This window comes from Gigantopelta aegis, chromosome 10 (assembly GCF_016097555.1).
Source record: "Gigantopelta aegis isolate Gae_Host chromosome 10, Gae_host_genome, whole genome shotgun sequence".
Lineage (NCBI taxonomy): Eukaryota > Metazoa > Mollusca > Gastropoda > Neomphalida > Peltospiridae > Gigantopelta > Gigantopelta aegis.
The window spans coordinates 14963947-14979441 of NC_054708.1; the positions used below are offsets into that span (position 1 = coordinate 14963947).

Genomic DNA, 15495 nt, shown 5'->3' on the forward strand with positions numbered 1-15495 from the left:
GTCAGGGTTGGGGTGCCCTGAGCGCACTGTCTCACAATATTTTTAAAATTTCATATGATATACACAGTTTTATATACATACATATAAATGGCAAAGTATATACACACGAATAGATAAAATCCATGTATACTGTTGTTGTTGATATTTTGTTTGTTTGGTTTTTTTATTAAATTGTTTTTAAATTATTATTTTCTGGGTCCAAGAAGGAAAAAAGAAAGAAAAAGGAGATGTTATGTACGGAATTAGTATTGATATAAGAAAATATTATAAAAAGATGTGTGAAGGAGTATAAAGTGGGAAGAAGGTATTTTAGAAATAAATATATCTCAACATTTGATAGATTTAATAACATTTTATTATGTTTGAAATAAATTATACCACTGCTCCCATATTGTCTTGAAATCTTCATAATTACCATTTTTATATAAGATACATTTTTCAGTTTCCAACTTTTCTTTAATTATAGTTTTTAAGGCAGAGAAGTTTAATTTTTGTTTTGTATTTTCATGGAATAAATATATTTTATGTTAATAATTAACAAATTTATTGCATATGTATTTGTTTTTTTAAGCAGACCCAAAATGGCAATATGTTTATCTATAATTATGCACTCTTCTATAGTATTGAATATCCAGTTTGTAATATCTTTCCAAAATTCTTTAACATAGCAACACTCATAAAATAAATGTTCAATTGTCTCTGGCATACGATTACAAAAAGTACATTTATTTGAATTAATATAATGTATTGTATATAGAAATGTGTTAGTAGCGAGAAATCTGTGTAGAATTTTATATTGAAACCAACGTAAAGTTGTATCTCTAACGCATTTAAATGGTATATTGTAAAATATATTCCATTCTGCTGGTGAATAACAAAAACCTTTATTTTTATATTTTAATTGAGACTTTGGAATGGTTTTTGTGTAGCATAACAATTTATATATTTCTCTACATCCCGTTTTGTTTTTAAGAAGTTGTTTTAGCTTGTGGGGGTAGACTGGTTTTTCGTTTATAATTGACTCGTTTATTTCATCATTATGTTTTCCATATATTCCTATGAAACATTTCACTGCATTAATTAAAGAAGCATACTCTAGAAAATTAGTTTTTATATTAAATTTTGCAATAAAATCGCATAGATTTAGAAATCCTCCATCAGTATTAACTAAATCACTAATGAAACAAATTCCATTTTCTGCATATTTTTTATAAAAAAAATAGGCTTCTTATTTATTAATATTTTACTGTTAAACCAAATGTTTATACCAGCTATATCGTTTTCATTTTCTATTGGCTGTTTACACTGGATGTTTCGCCAGCTATCTAGAACATCTTCCCAAAAAGGGTTAGTCATATTTTTTATTTTTAAATTAATAAAATGATCACCATATATAATTAGTTCTTTGGTCGATATACCTGTCACTGACGAGAAGAGACATGCCAGTTTTGTGTTGTTTAAAAATAACCTTCTTATCCACGTTGACTTTAATGATGTTATAAACGTAGATAATTTAATAATTTTTAACCCCCCGTTTTTATGGTCCTGAATTATAACATCTCTTTTAATTTTGTCAGGTTTATTTTGCCAAATGAATTTGAAAAATCGCTTATTTAACTTTTCAACTAATTGTTCTGACGGGGATGGTAGTGAAATTAACAAAAAAGATATTTTTTGTAATATTAGTGATTTAACACTGTGAGTCTGCCTAATGGTGTAAGTTTACGGGCACTCCAAGCTTTTAATACAATTTCAATTTCTTCTATTTTTGGCTCGAAATTATCTTTAATAATATCTTGTAAATTTAAAGAGAAATTAATACCTAATAAAGTAAATTTAATTGAACACCATGCTAACTTCCATCTAGAATGATGAAACACTTCTTTTGAATATCTTTTCCTGCCTATCCATATTATCTTTGACTTTTAATAATTTAGCTTCAGACCAGATATTTTTGCAAAGAAATCCAGTGTAGTAAGTGTATTATACAGGGAATTTGGGGATCCATCCAAGATAAAGGTAGTGTCGTCGGCATATTGAGAAATCAGGAATTCTTCTCCCTCAATATTTATACCTTTGATTTCTTTATTATTACGTATTAAAATTGCAAGTATTTCCGCACATGTTACAAATATGTAAGGAGATAATGGGTCACCCTGCCTACAACCTCTATTTAATTTAAAACCTTCTGATAAGTGTCCATTTTGTATTACTGCTGAGACAGAATTTTTATAAAATGTTTTTATCCAGTTTTTAATAGAAGTCTTAAAATTAAAAATATCTAAAGCTTCTTGAATGAAAGACCATGATAGAGAATCAAAAGCTTTTTCAAAGTCTACTAATAGTAGTTGACCTGGTATATTTTGTGTTTCGGTATATTGCATAATGTCATATATTAAACGTATATTTTCGCCTATGTATCTCCCTTTTATAAATCCAGTTTGATCTTTTTCAGTAATTTTATCTAAAATGTTTTTTATCCTGTTTGGATACAGCCTGATGCTATTTTATAGGTGCAGTTTAAAAGTGTTAACGGTCTCCAATTTTTAAGAAATTGCTTAGATTTATTTGGTTTTGGAATACATGTTATAATACCTAACTTTTGCACATTAGACATTTCTTCGATACTGTAACTGAAATTAATAGATCTAACTATAAAATATCCTAGGTCTATCCAATTTTTTTTTTTAAACTCAGCTGAGAAACCATCTGAACCCGGACTTTTGTCATTTTTCATACTTTTTAGATAAAATAAAATTTCTGTATACGTTAATTCTCCTTCTAATTTATTTGCATCGTCCTCTGATAATTTATCAAATTTGTATTCCTTAATTTTCTCTGCTATATTTTCATATTCCCCAACTTGTTTGGAATAAAGTTTTTCGTAAAACAGGGTGGGTTTTTTTAATATTTCTTCTTGATCTGTAATAACTTTTCCATCTTCTTGTTCTATTTTTGAAATTAATTTATTATAAACGTTCCTAGATTCCATGTTACAAAAATAGTTTGTTGGCTTTTCTCCCTCTTCCACCCATTTAGCTCGAGATCTAATAAAATGTCCCTTTAGTCTTTCTTTTCTAATGTCCATCAATTATTTTTTTCTTTTCTTCTATTTCACTGAGATTTACTGCTAGATTTTCTTCTAATGTGTTTATGTCTTCACAAAGTTTTGTTTCTATGTAATTTTTTCCCCTTTTCTTGGCTGCTGAATAAGATATAGTTTTTCCTCTAATTTCCATTAAAAGTGTTTCCAAGAACAATTGATCATTAATAGTAAATTGAATTGTATCATTAGGGATTGTGTTTATTTTCTCTGTATTGTATATAGGGACGGCATATTGGATTTTTATATTTTCTATAATTTGTTTTACGGTATTAACATAGTTTGTATCGTGTAGTAGAGAATTGTTAAATTTCCATAAACCTTTACCTTTTATAATATTATTTTGTTTTAGACTTAAAATTACACCGGCATGGTCAGACCTATAACTATTCTTAATTGTTACTTTTTCTACCTGTACCATTAAATTATTGGAAATAAGATCAAAAAAATCTAACCTAGCTTGAGTATGAAGGTTTGTGTTAGAAATGTTTTCTGTGGAGGTGGATGGATCAGGGATTGGGTGAGTGGCATCAACTTTTGTTTTGTTCAAACTTCAACTGTGCTCAGTCGTCATCGTACAAACGTGTGTTTTCGTTTTTTCCTCACAATAATTAGCCCTTATACTCTGATGGTAAGAGAGCAAGACGGACAATTGGACAGTTAAACATTTAGATAGATATAATTATAACTGTCCAAATATCCGTCTTGTTCTCTTACCGTCAGAGGGCGAGGCGTAGCCCAGTAGTAGAGCGCTCGCCTGATGCACGGCCAGTCTACAATCGATCCCCGTCGGTGGGCTCATTGGACTATTTCTCGTTCCAGCCAGTGCACCACGACTGGTATATCATAGGCCGTGGTATGCGCTATCCTGTCTGTGGGATGGTGCATATAAAAGATCACTTGCTGCTAATTGAAAAAAGTAGCCCATGAAATGGCGACAGCGGATTTCCTCTCTCAATTTGTGTGGTCCTTAATCATATGTCCGACGTCATATAACCGTAAATAAAATGTGTTGAGTGTGTCGTTAAATAAAACATTTCCTTCCTTCCTTCCTTCATGGCGATTTACACGTTTTCACGGAGTTGTGGCCCTTGAATTTAGGAGATAAAACATTGTTGGGCCCCGTAGAGGACATGTATTGATTTAGCAGTAGACTAAGAATGCTTGTTAAATGTGTGCTCGTTCAAGTATTTGGGCGTTGTTGGGGATTGTTTTGTTTTGTTTTGTTTTGTTTTGTGTGTTTGTTTTGTGAGGGCAAATCCAGTTTGGATTACTTACATAAGAACGACCAGAAACACATTAAGGATTATTTGTAAATGTGATAGCGAGTTTAACTGCACGTGATGTATTATTTGTGTAATCTTTTGCATCATTTTGTCTTTCTATCTTTCTTTCCTTCACATTCTTTTGTATATAATACATTTCCTTCCACTGGTTATATAGGTAATATAGGTCAGTGTCACGGTGATTCTATAATACCCGTAACTGAATGAAACACGATTATCCAAATATCTCTCCTAACTGTCTATCTATTAGATCTCTCTGTAACAGGCTGTTATACCCGCTGTGGCTCGTCTAGGTATGATCAGAGATACGATCTTATATAAAGTATATATTATTATAGCACGTTTAGTTCACTAGAAAACACAACAAAAACACAATACACTTTGGAATCTGTATTAACCTACGCTGACAAATGTACTGCCGCAGTAGTTAATTAATAACAACAATAATAACAACCCAGAACTGATCACTTAATTAGTTAATCTCTAGGTGTCTAGTTTACACAATATGCTAATCACTTCACCGTGACACAACACCCACACGTGAGATAATTGAGAAACGCTAACACACACACACACGCGATAATGAAGAAATGCTTCCAGGGGAACTTAATTAATAAAGGAATTACAACACTATTCCTAACTGGTTAATTTTTAATTAACCCTAACTACTCATTCAGTAACCTTGTAACACAGAATTAATACTGGTACCTATCACAATAAAGACAATAACCTACAGTTTACCTAGGTCCTCTAGGATGACTGGCTAAGCTTTATATATATATATATATATCAGAACGGTGAGCCTACAGAATACTGCGTCAGATGACCAGCAGCACCGTCTAAATAATATTGGTATAATACAGTATTAAAATATTTAAAGTCACATCAATCACATCAAGGTTATACACAGAGCAGAAAATATATATTTACCAAAGTCCCGTCTGAACTAATATAGATCGTTCAGTGGACGACGTCCGTGATCCCCTGGAGCCTTCCTAGTTCTCCCAGATATCTCTAAACCCTAGCTATTTATTCAAAACTCTCAGAGACAGCGAAAATCGCCTGGGGGTACAAAGCAGTACCTCACGTATCATGTGGATTCTCCACAGCCACCACGCCAGCATATTTTTCTCTGATCGTCAGACTGGCTGTCGCCATCCCGCGAGCAATCCCCTGGCCATAAACAGCACTACCGGAGATATTACGTAACTACTAGCCACATGGCCTCCACACCTGCGCTAGGTGTGTATTAGAAAAGCTCGATGACCGTCGCGCAAGGTATCACATAACAAGTTGCCCATCTGGGCTTAAGTGCAATTGGAACTGCACACGGCCTTCTAAAACAATTAATATCGCCACAGGCGAAAAGAACTTAAGAGCATGTACCATCACACACCCCCACCTCAAAAAGGATATTTCCTCTACTCTAGGAATAGGGAAATATACTACATTAAAACAAAAAGGTGCGTTAACCGACGCATACGGGCATTTATAACACATGTAATAATAAGGTGACTACCAGTAATCACACTGAGTCTCTGAGTCCCTGGTATACAAATATAATATATATAAAAACAAAACAGAAATCAAGAATGTCAGCACATTATCATATCGTTCAACTTCGGAACAGGGCATCAGCGATTACATTGGATGTGCCCTTGATATGTTCAATGGTAATTGGGTATTCCTGCAGAAGAAGACTCCATCTCAAAACTCCCTGATTGGAGGCTTTCATTAGGATGGTCCAGTCCGTCTTCGTCTTCTTGGAACAGCACAGCTCCAGCACCCACGTCACTGGCACCCACAGCTAGCTTAAAAAGCCTTCGCTACTCTCGTGCTGCCATCACGGGAGACGAGGAGAGCATCTGCTTGAGACGGTTGAATGACTTCTCGCATTCATCTGGCCAATGGAACTTCGTTTCCTTCTTTTTCAGTGTCGCACGTTTTCCAGGTTTTCTCCGATAGGCATGCTGTCGAATCGGTGTAGCGTTGGGTTCCAAGCGCACATCCTGGCTTAAGAGGGTGGTAATCGTTCGAAGGTTCTGACAAATGGAAACATTGTCTTGTTTCAACATAGTTAACTTTGCTCGCTGGGGGTTCAAGTCTGCTAGAATCTGGCTGTTGGCCAATTTTCTCTCTGCAGTCTTGACGTCATCACAGGAAATTGAGTGACTCTCAATTTGGACCGGTAACTCTGGAACTATCGGCAGTCTGTCAAAATAACCTTTTAGCAAATTGATGTGACAATACCTACTTTTCCTAACCCTATCAGGAGTTTTTATCACATACCCTGTCTCATTAACCCGTTTGTGCACAACATAGGGCCCGAAATACCTGTTCTGCACAGAACCCCGTTTAATGGGAAGGTACAGCAGCACTTTATCCCCTGGTTTAAATTCCCGACTCTTAGCCTTCCTATCAAACACTGATTTTATTTTTCTCTGAGCATAGCTCAGTTGCTTCCTATCCTTTATATCTCTAACTCTCTTATTCATTAATACTCCCTTGTCCACAGTTAACAAGGTAGTGCGAGCTGCCAACAAATTTGGATCATCCCCCTGCTCTAGTATTAACTCTTTTCTATTACAAGGTAAGTCTCCTCTATCAAATACAACTGGTTCATTTCCCCTCTGCTAGAGATCAACCGGTTCCACCACATTTAATTCCTCAGTTGACTTGTCTACCATTTTACTGATAACCTCACCCACTCCAATTTCATGGCTCACACACGTATCAGACAAATCACAAATATCCTCTGGGTATCGTGTTACCCTACTGGCCATAGCCCTAGTCTTTACACACGCAGGATATCTAATCTCATCAACCTCACTCTTTTCTACTCATAAAGGGCTGTCTTTAATTAACAACTGGTCACATTTCGGCTGACAACACTGACTAGTCAAATCATTACCCAACAAAACTCCTATGTTTTCAACAGGCAAGTCCTTCACAACACCCATAGTGACTGGTCCCGTCACAAACTTCGAACACAAGAAAACCTTATGTAACCTGACAACCAAATTTTCTCCAGTAACCGAGGTTAATCCCAAACTACGTCCTGAATCTGAATTTTCAATACCAGCTAAACACTCTTGCGTGATCAAACTCTGACTACACCCGGTATCTCTATAGATTGATATAGCCTTAGGACTCGGTTCTTGTTTCACATCACAAACCATACCAGTGGACACATACGGGTTTACTTTCTCTGCCATGTGACTAACCATTAACTCTCTCGCTAACGGAGCTGACCTCACTAAACCGACCACGTGCGCATTATCGCGTTTCCTTTTAAAACAGTCCCCGACAAGATGGTTATCCTTTTTACAGTAACTGCAATGTGGACGAAAAGTTCGTGCATTGGCTGATAATGCAGGTTTATCCTTACTTTGCCCACCAGGTGCATTCCTTGCCTGACTAGCTGACCAACTAGAAGACTCTCCCCGATAGTTACTTTCCCGGGAAAAACCTGGCTGAAATTTCTTCTTATCACCCTGTTGTAAAGAGCTACCCTGTACTGCCTGAGCTTTGTGTATTAACACGTAATCATTTGCCACTATGCCTGCCTCCTCTATCTTTTTGACTTCACGATCCTCTAAGTGAATACGTAAGCTAACTGGTAATCCATTTTTAATGTCCTGTAAGATCAACAACTCCCGTAACTCGGTATATGACTCTACCTGATGAGAAACCACCCATTTATCAAACATCCCTGCCTTCTTAGCCACAAACTCACTATAAGACTGACCCTGCGTTTTTCTCAACTCGCTATACCGTAAGCGATAATCCTCAGGTCGTAATTCATACGCCTTCAACACTGCCGCCTTAACTAGGTCGTACTGACTTGCTCGCTCCTCGCTCATTGAATTATAAGCTACACTAGCCTTCCCCTTAAACTTAGACACGGCTAACAATGTCCACTTAGACTGCGGCCAATTTAGCTGCTTAGCGGCCCATTCAAAAAGTTGGAAGAACATATCTACCTCCTGGTCATCAAATACAGGCACTGATCTATAAGCCTGCGACATGTTAAAACCATTTCCTGCCTCTCGTCTAACTTCTTCAGTATTCAACTTTAACTCATGTTCCACTTTTAATTTTTCTAACTGGAATTCTCTATCCCTCTCTTCTCTCTCTCTCTATCCCTCTCTTCTCTCTCTCTCTCTCTCTCTCTCTCTCTCTCTCTCTCTCTCTCTCTCTCTCTCTCTCTCTCTCTATCTTCTTTCTCTCTATCTCTATCTTCTTTCTCTCTATCCCTCTCTTCTCTCTCTCTCTCTCTCTCTCTCTCTCTCTCTCTCTCTCTCTCTCTCTCTCTCTCTCTCTCTCTCTCTCTCTCTCTCTCTCTAATGCACGTTCTTCTCTTTCGTACTCAAGTTTTTTAAAAGCTAATTGTTGTTCCACACTTAACTCATTTATCTCTATCTCTGGAACAATCTCACTGTCTTCCATAACAGGCCTATCACCAAAAACTTCCTGGATAATAATGGTCTTTATATCACCTAAGGTTTTAGCTGATGTTAAATCAATTTCTCGCTCACCCGCGATTTCCACTAACTCGGCCTTACGTGCTCGCTTAATCTCCACTACACTGAGCGTAGGCCTATCCAGCAAATTCTTATCCATGTTTAGATATGACGCACTTATTATTAATTAATTTTCTAGTGAACGACGTTGCTACTTCTAGTTAATTTGTAAAATAATTTATAAAGCCCCCATTTACAAACAATACTCTTTTAAATATGCGTGTCCCGTTTCAGATCCGGGACGAACGCCCCAATTTTCTACTCCTGTCACGGGGATTCTATAATACCCGTAACTGAATGAAACACGATTATCCAAATATCTCTCCTAACTGTATATCTATTAGATCTCTCTGTAACAGGCTGTTATACCCGCTGTGGCTCGTCTAGGTATGATCAGAGATACGATCTTATATAAAGTATATATTATTATAGCACGTTTAGTTCACTAGAAAACACAACAAAAACACAATACACTTTGGAATCTGTATTAACCTACGCTGACAAATGTACTGCTGCAGTAGTTAATTAATAACAACAATAATAACAACCCAGAACTGATCACTTAATTAGTTAATCTCTAGGTGTCTAGTTTACACAATATGCTAATCACTTCACCGTGACACAACACCCACACGTGTGATAATTGAGAAACGCTAACACACACACACACGCGATAATGGAGAAACGCTTCCAGGGGAACTTAATTAATAAAGGAATTACAACACTATTCCTAACTGGTTAATTTTTAATTAACCCTAACTACTCATTCAATAACCTTGTAATACAGAATTAATACTGGTACCTATCACAATAAAGACAATAACCTACAGTTTACCTAGGTCCTCTAGGATGACTGGCTAAGCTTTATATATATATATATATATATATATATATATATCAGAACGGTGAGCCTACAGAATACTGCGTCAGATGACCGGCAGCACCGTCTAAATAATATTGGTATAATACAGTATTAAAATATTTAAAGTCACATCAATCACATCAAGGTTATACACAGAGCAGAAAATATATATTTACCAAAGTCCCGTCTGAACTAATATAGATCGTTCAGTGGACGACGTCCGTGATCCCCTGGAGCCTTTCTAGTTCTCCCAGATATCTCTAAACCCTAGCTATTTATTCAAAACTCTCAGAGACAGCGAAAATCGCCTGGGGGTACAAAGCGGTACCTCACGTATCATGTGGATTTTCCACAACCACCACGCCGGCATATTTTCCTCTGATCGTCAGACTGGCTGTCGCCATCCCGCGAGCAATCCCCTGGCCATAAACAGCACTACCGGAGATATTACGTAACTACTAGCCACATGGCCTCCACACCTGCGCTAGGTGTGTATTAGAAAAGCTCGATGACCGTCGCGCAAGGTATCACGTAACAAGTTGCCCATCTGGGCTTAAGTGCAATTGGAACTGCACACGGCCTTCTAAAACAATTAATATCGCCACAGGCGAAAAGAAATTAAGAGCATGTACCGTCACAGTCACCAAGTATATTGTATGAATATAGAGGAGGGCCTCGTAAGTTGTTAAACTTGTGCCCAATTAGTTTTGTTCTTTGTACAGCAAAATATGTTTGCAATCAAACGCATTGAGCATACAGACACTGATATTCTAAACAAAAAACAATATATTTAGTATTTAATTTTAGTCATTAAAATGTTTTATTTGACGGAAACATCGGACAATGGCATCAAAAACAGGGTATTCTCTTTAACAGTAATTTCTTTTTTACCAATAACCATTTTAAATCCATGAATTAAAGTGAAAATGTTATCGTGAATACACAATATAAAAATTACCTGACTCTGTGCCAAATGGCAATGCCTTGTCATGCATACGTGTAAAAGTGGGACTTATTGAAGGCATAAGATGAATATCTGCCTAAGAGGAACGTTTCATTAAGACATGTAGATTGTAGATATAAAGCTAACTGACATGAAAAACCGAAACACCCTGAAACACATCAAGTATAATGTTCACAAAGTTTACAAAAACACCATAAGCTCACATAAAATATGAAATGACTCTCCTAACATTAAGACATAGTATAATGAACCTATGATTAAAAATCTACACATTTATAACTATTTTTTTAAATAATTGTTAGCCCACGTGGGGGTCGAACCCACGACATTGGCGTTATTAGCACGACGCTCTAACCAACTGAGCTAACACGCCTCACAATAAATGCAAATGTCCAAATGAGACTGTTACTGTGAATGTGGTAGTGTATGCTGACATTTAATGCTCAAGCTTTGGTTATTAGTCCCATACCGGTCCAACCGGAGGGGATTATTGGGTTCATCTCTGTCTTTCTGTTTGTCTGACATTTTTTTTTTCAAAATGCCCTGAAATATTGAGTGGAAATTTTGTGTATAGCTTTATCATATTCTGTTACAAATCAAGTTTGACTGTCATGGCAATTTACCCAGTTTTCCACAGAGTTGTGGCCCTTGAATTTAGGAGATATACAAATTTCTTGGGCCCCGTACAGGACATGTATCGCTTTAGCAGTGGTATCAGAATGCTTGTTTAATGGGTTTCTGCTTATTCAAGTGTTTGGTGGGTGTTTTTGGTGGGCGTGGCGGGGGGAGGGGTTGGTGGGTGGGGAATCGAAATTATTTGTGATACTAAATCAAGTTTGGGTTACTTACATTTGGACGATTAGAAACATATTGAACATACAGACACTGACATTCTAAACAAAAAAACTATATTTAGTATTTAATTTTAGTCGTTAAAATACTTTATTTGACGGAAACATCGGACAATGGTATCAAAAACAGGCTATTCTCTTTAACAGTAATTGTTTTTACCATGGACCATCTTAACAGTAATCCATGAATTAAAGTGAAAATGTTAACGTCAATACACAATATAAAAATTACCTGATTCTGTTCCAAATGTCAGTGCTCTGTCATGCATACTTCTAAAAGTGGGACTTGTTGAAGGCATAAGATGAACAGCTGCCTAAGAGGAACGTTTCAGTAATGTGTGTAGGCTGTAGATATAAAGCTAATTCACATGAAAAACTCTGTAAATCTTCAGGTATGATGTTCACAAAGTTTACAAAAACAGTATGAACTCGCTACCATTTCGCTCGAATATGCCAGACGCAGTGTAATGAGCCTATGCATAAAATTTTCACATTTTAAATATTTTTTAAATATTTAAAAAGAATTGCTGGCCCATGTGGGGGTCGAACCCACGACATTCGCGTTATTAGCACGACGCTCTAACCAACTGAGCTAACAGGCCTCACGATAAATGCCAATGTCCAACTGAGACTGTTGTATGGGTTATGTGAATGTGGAACGTGTCGCTGATATTATTAGATAATGATTTTTTTTGTGTCATGGTTATTAATAGAATGGGTTTTCCTTGGCCGTTACAGTGGAGATCCAGAAATAAAACAATCCGATTGAAATCAAAAGCTGTATAACCGACAGAGCGAAAAAACTTGTAATATATATATCTATATAAATGAAATAAGCCAGTTCACACAAACCGATTTCGCCCTGTATAATGCACACTTACGAGTAGGCCTACATGCAAACCTTCACCGAAGGCTTGAGACCTGTATTACATTGATAACATTAAACAAAACATAGCATGAACTCATCAATGGGTTTGTTGTCATTGTTTAGATGTTGCCGACTAACAAAGACGTCTTATTGACTAAAAGTACACAATCATTTGTTGTTGTTTTTTCTGCATAAAATATCAGTGGCTGTATGTTAAACGTGTTTCTGGTCATCCAAGTGTCTGTTTTTTCTGCGTGTTTGGGTTTTTTTGTGGGTTTTTTGTGTGTGGGGGGGGGGGGGGGGGGGGGGGGTTGGGGGGGGTCGAAGTTATTGGGAGACAAAATCCAGTTTGATATTCTAAACAAGAAACTTTATTCAATTTTAGTCGTTAAAATATTTGTTTTTGACTGAAACATCTGACAATGGCAGCAAACACAGAATATTCTCTTTAACAATTATTGTTTCAAAGTAATCCAAGAATTAAAAAAAAATTCTTTTACGTAAATACACAACATAAAAAACCTGATTCTGTGTCAAATGTCAATGTTCTGCCATGCATCCTTTTTCCACTTCTGAACTTCTAAAAGTAGGACTTGTTGGCGGCATAAGATGAATACCTGCCCAAGAGAAATGTTTCAATAATATATGTAGATATCAAGAACTGAATTGCCCTGTAAAGCTTCATTGGTAAATTGCCATGAAAGTCAAACAAAAAGTGTTCATGAACTAACTACCATTCTGCATTAACAAATATGAAATGACAATCCTAACATTATTAGACATAGTATAATGAACCTATTCATAAAATCTACACATTTATAAATATTTAAAAAAACACATTAATTGCTGGCCCCTGTTGGGGTCGAACGTACGACATCAGCGTTATTAGCACGACGCTCTAACCAAGTGAGCTAACAGGCCTCACGACCAGAGCAAATGTTCAAATATGACAGTTACTCTTAGTGTTATGTGAATATGGAATGTGGAACGTGTATGTTGATAATTAATGCTCAAATCTTGGTTATTAATAGAATGGGTTTTCTTTGGCCGTTGCAGTAGAGATCCAGAAATAAAACAATCTGACTGAAACAGCTCTAGTGGTCTACCAGTGAAGCTGATTTCAGATTGAAATTAAAACACTAAAACACTTGCACGTCTTCATTATATAATTGAAAGATAATGATAAAGGTGCGGACAAAAGCTTTATAACCGTCAGAGTGGAGTCAATAAATGAATGCTTAGCCACACCCCAGCACAAAAATACACATCGGCTATTGGGTGTCAAAAAACATAAGAATATGGAAATCTTATTTACAGTAAGAATAACATTTTTATAGGAGAAGCCATGTGTTTAGGGAAGTGACGTCACGTATCAGCATGCGCGCGCATCTGGTAGGCAGAAGTCTATCATAATGGCCATTAGTAACAAAGCGAACTAGCGTAGCGTGAATAGCAAAGAATGGCCAACACGTGCTTAAATTACCGCTTGTAGCACGGGAAAACTATTCTACATAGCTCCTGTATGGAGGAGATACATGTACTCTTTCCACCCATAAAATTTGACGATTGACCGAGTTCAAAACTATAGCAAACTTCCTTTTTTTTCTTTTTCTTTTCACCTGAATAAATATTTTTAGTCCATGTATTTTTAAAGCGTCTGGTCCATATTTCAAGTAAAGCATTACAAACGAGCGCGCGCACACACAAATAAAAATAATAAAATAAAACGAGTAGGCCTATATTTTTTATTTAAAACTGTTTAAAAGAAATAATTGGCCTACACTTTGTTAAAGGAAATTATTTCTTTAAACAATTTTAAATAACCCATATATATATATATATATATATATATATATATATATATATATATATATATATATATATATATATATATATATATGAATGAACATTTGTTACAAATGAACAACCAGTAGACAATATATAGACAGTAGTTATATATATATAACACATCAGACTTTTCTACTGGTTCATTTGTAAGGCAACAACAATAAATTTAAACAAGTATCTTATTAGAAAACATTACAAAAACTTTAAAACTATTAATTTTATCAAGTCCTTTTTTATTCCTTAAACTTGCTGATATCGGATACATATTAACACATTGTATTAAAATGGAGGAACCTAAATTTAGTTTCCATACATGTTCCATGACCACACATACATTGCTCCCTCTAGCTACAGCGTCCCTTTTTAAATATTAGTACAGAACTTAGCCTTTTAAACCGGATACATCTCAAATTTACTTGGTCCCTCACCTTTGTGGTTCCATCTTCAGAACATTTTGTAGCATTATTTTATATATATATATATATATACATAAAAATTGCCATTAATATTTTAATCGCCTAATCCCATGCAGGCCAGGACATAGTTTAATACGCAGTCGATCTAGGATTGATTCCTGTTGGTGGTCCTATAGGGCTATTTCTCATTCCAGCCAGTGCTCTACAACTGGTGTAACAAAGGCTACACTATTTATTATCCTGTCTGTGGGCTGATGCATATAAAAGATCCCTTATTGTTAATCGGAAAGAGTAATCCATTGTGTGACAGCAGCAGGTTTCCTCCCTAATATTATCTGTGTGATCCCTAAACATGTCCGACTCTATATATCCGTAATTAAAATGACTTGAGTGCATTGTTAAATAAAAGATTCCTTCCTTTCAAATCTAAAACAGTGTCAGTTACCTTTGACAAGAGGCACAGTTTCAAAGGCTATCACTTTCAACCTGATTAATAAAGCAGTTAAAACAACAAATTACTGTAAATGGTAACAATACAATGTTTTAATGTAAGACACACATTAACACAATGCAAATGTCATTTGATCATTGGTTTATAATGATAATAGAAAAAGAAAATAATAAATATGTGTTGTCTATTGTTTCTCGATATAATTTTATTGATTTTGTAAAGTCTGTTTTTATTAGAAAATAGAGATCCTGGTAAAAAAAAGATTAAATCCAAGTGTTATCAATGTCATCATCACATACTGAATAGCCTCAATAATATTGCAC

General features: G+C 35.7%; 1 non-coding gene across 1 annotated transcript; it reads right to left on the reverse strand.

The window, feature by feature from the left end:
- Positions 1-12117: 12117 nt before the first annotated feature.
- Trnai-aau lies at positions 12118-12191 on the reverse strand. The gene has a single exon. It is a non-coding gene; the product is annotated as a tRNA-Ile (tRNA).
- Positions 12192-15495: the final 3304 nt, after the last annotated feature.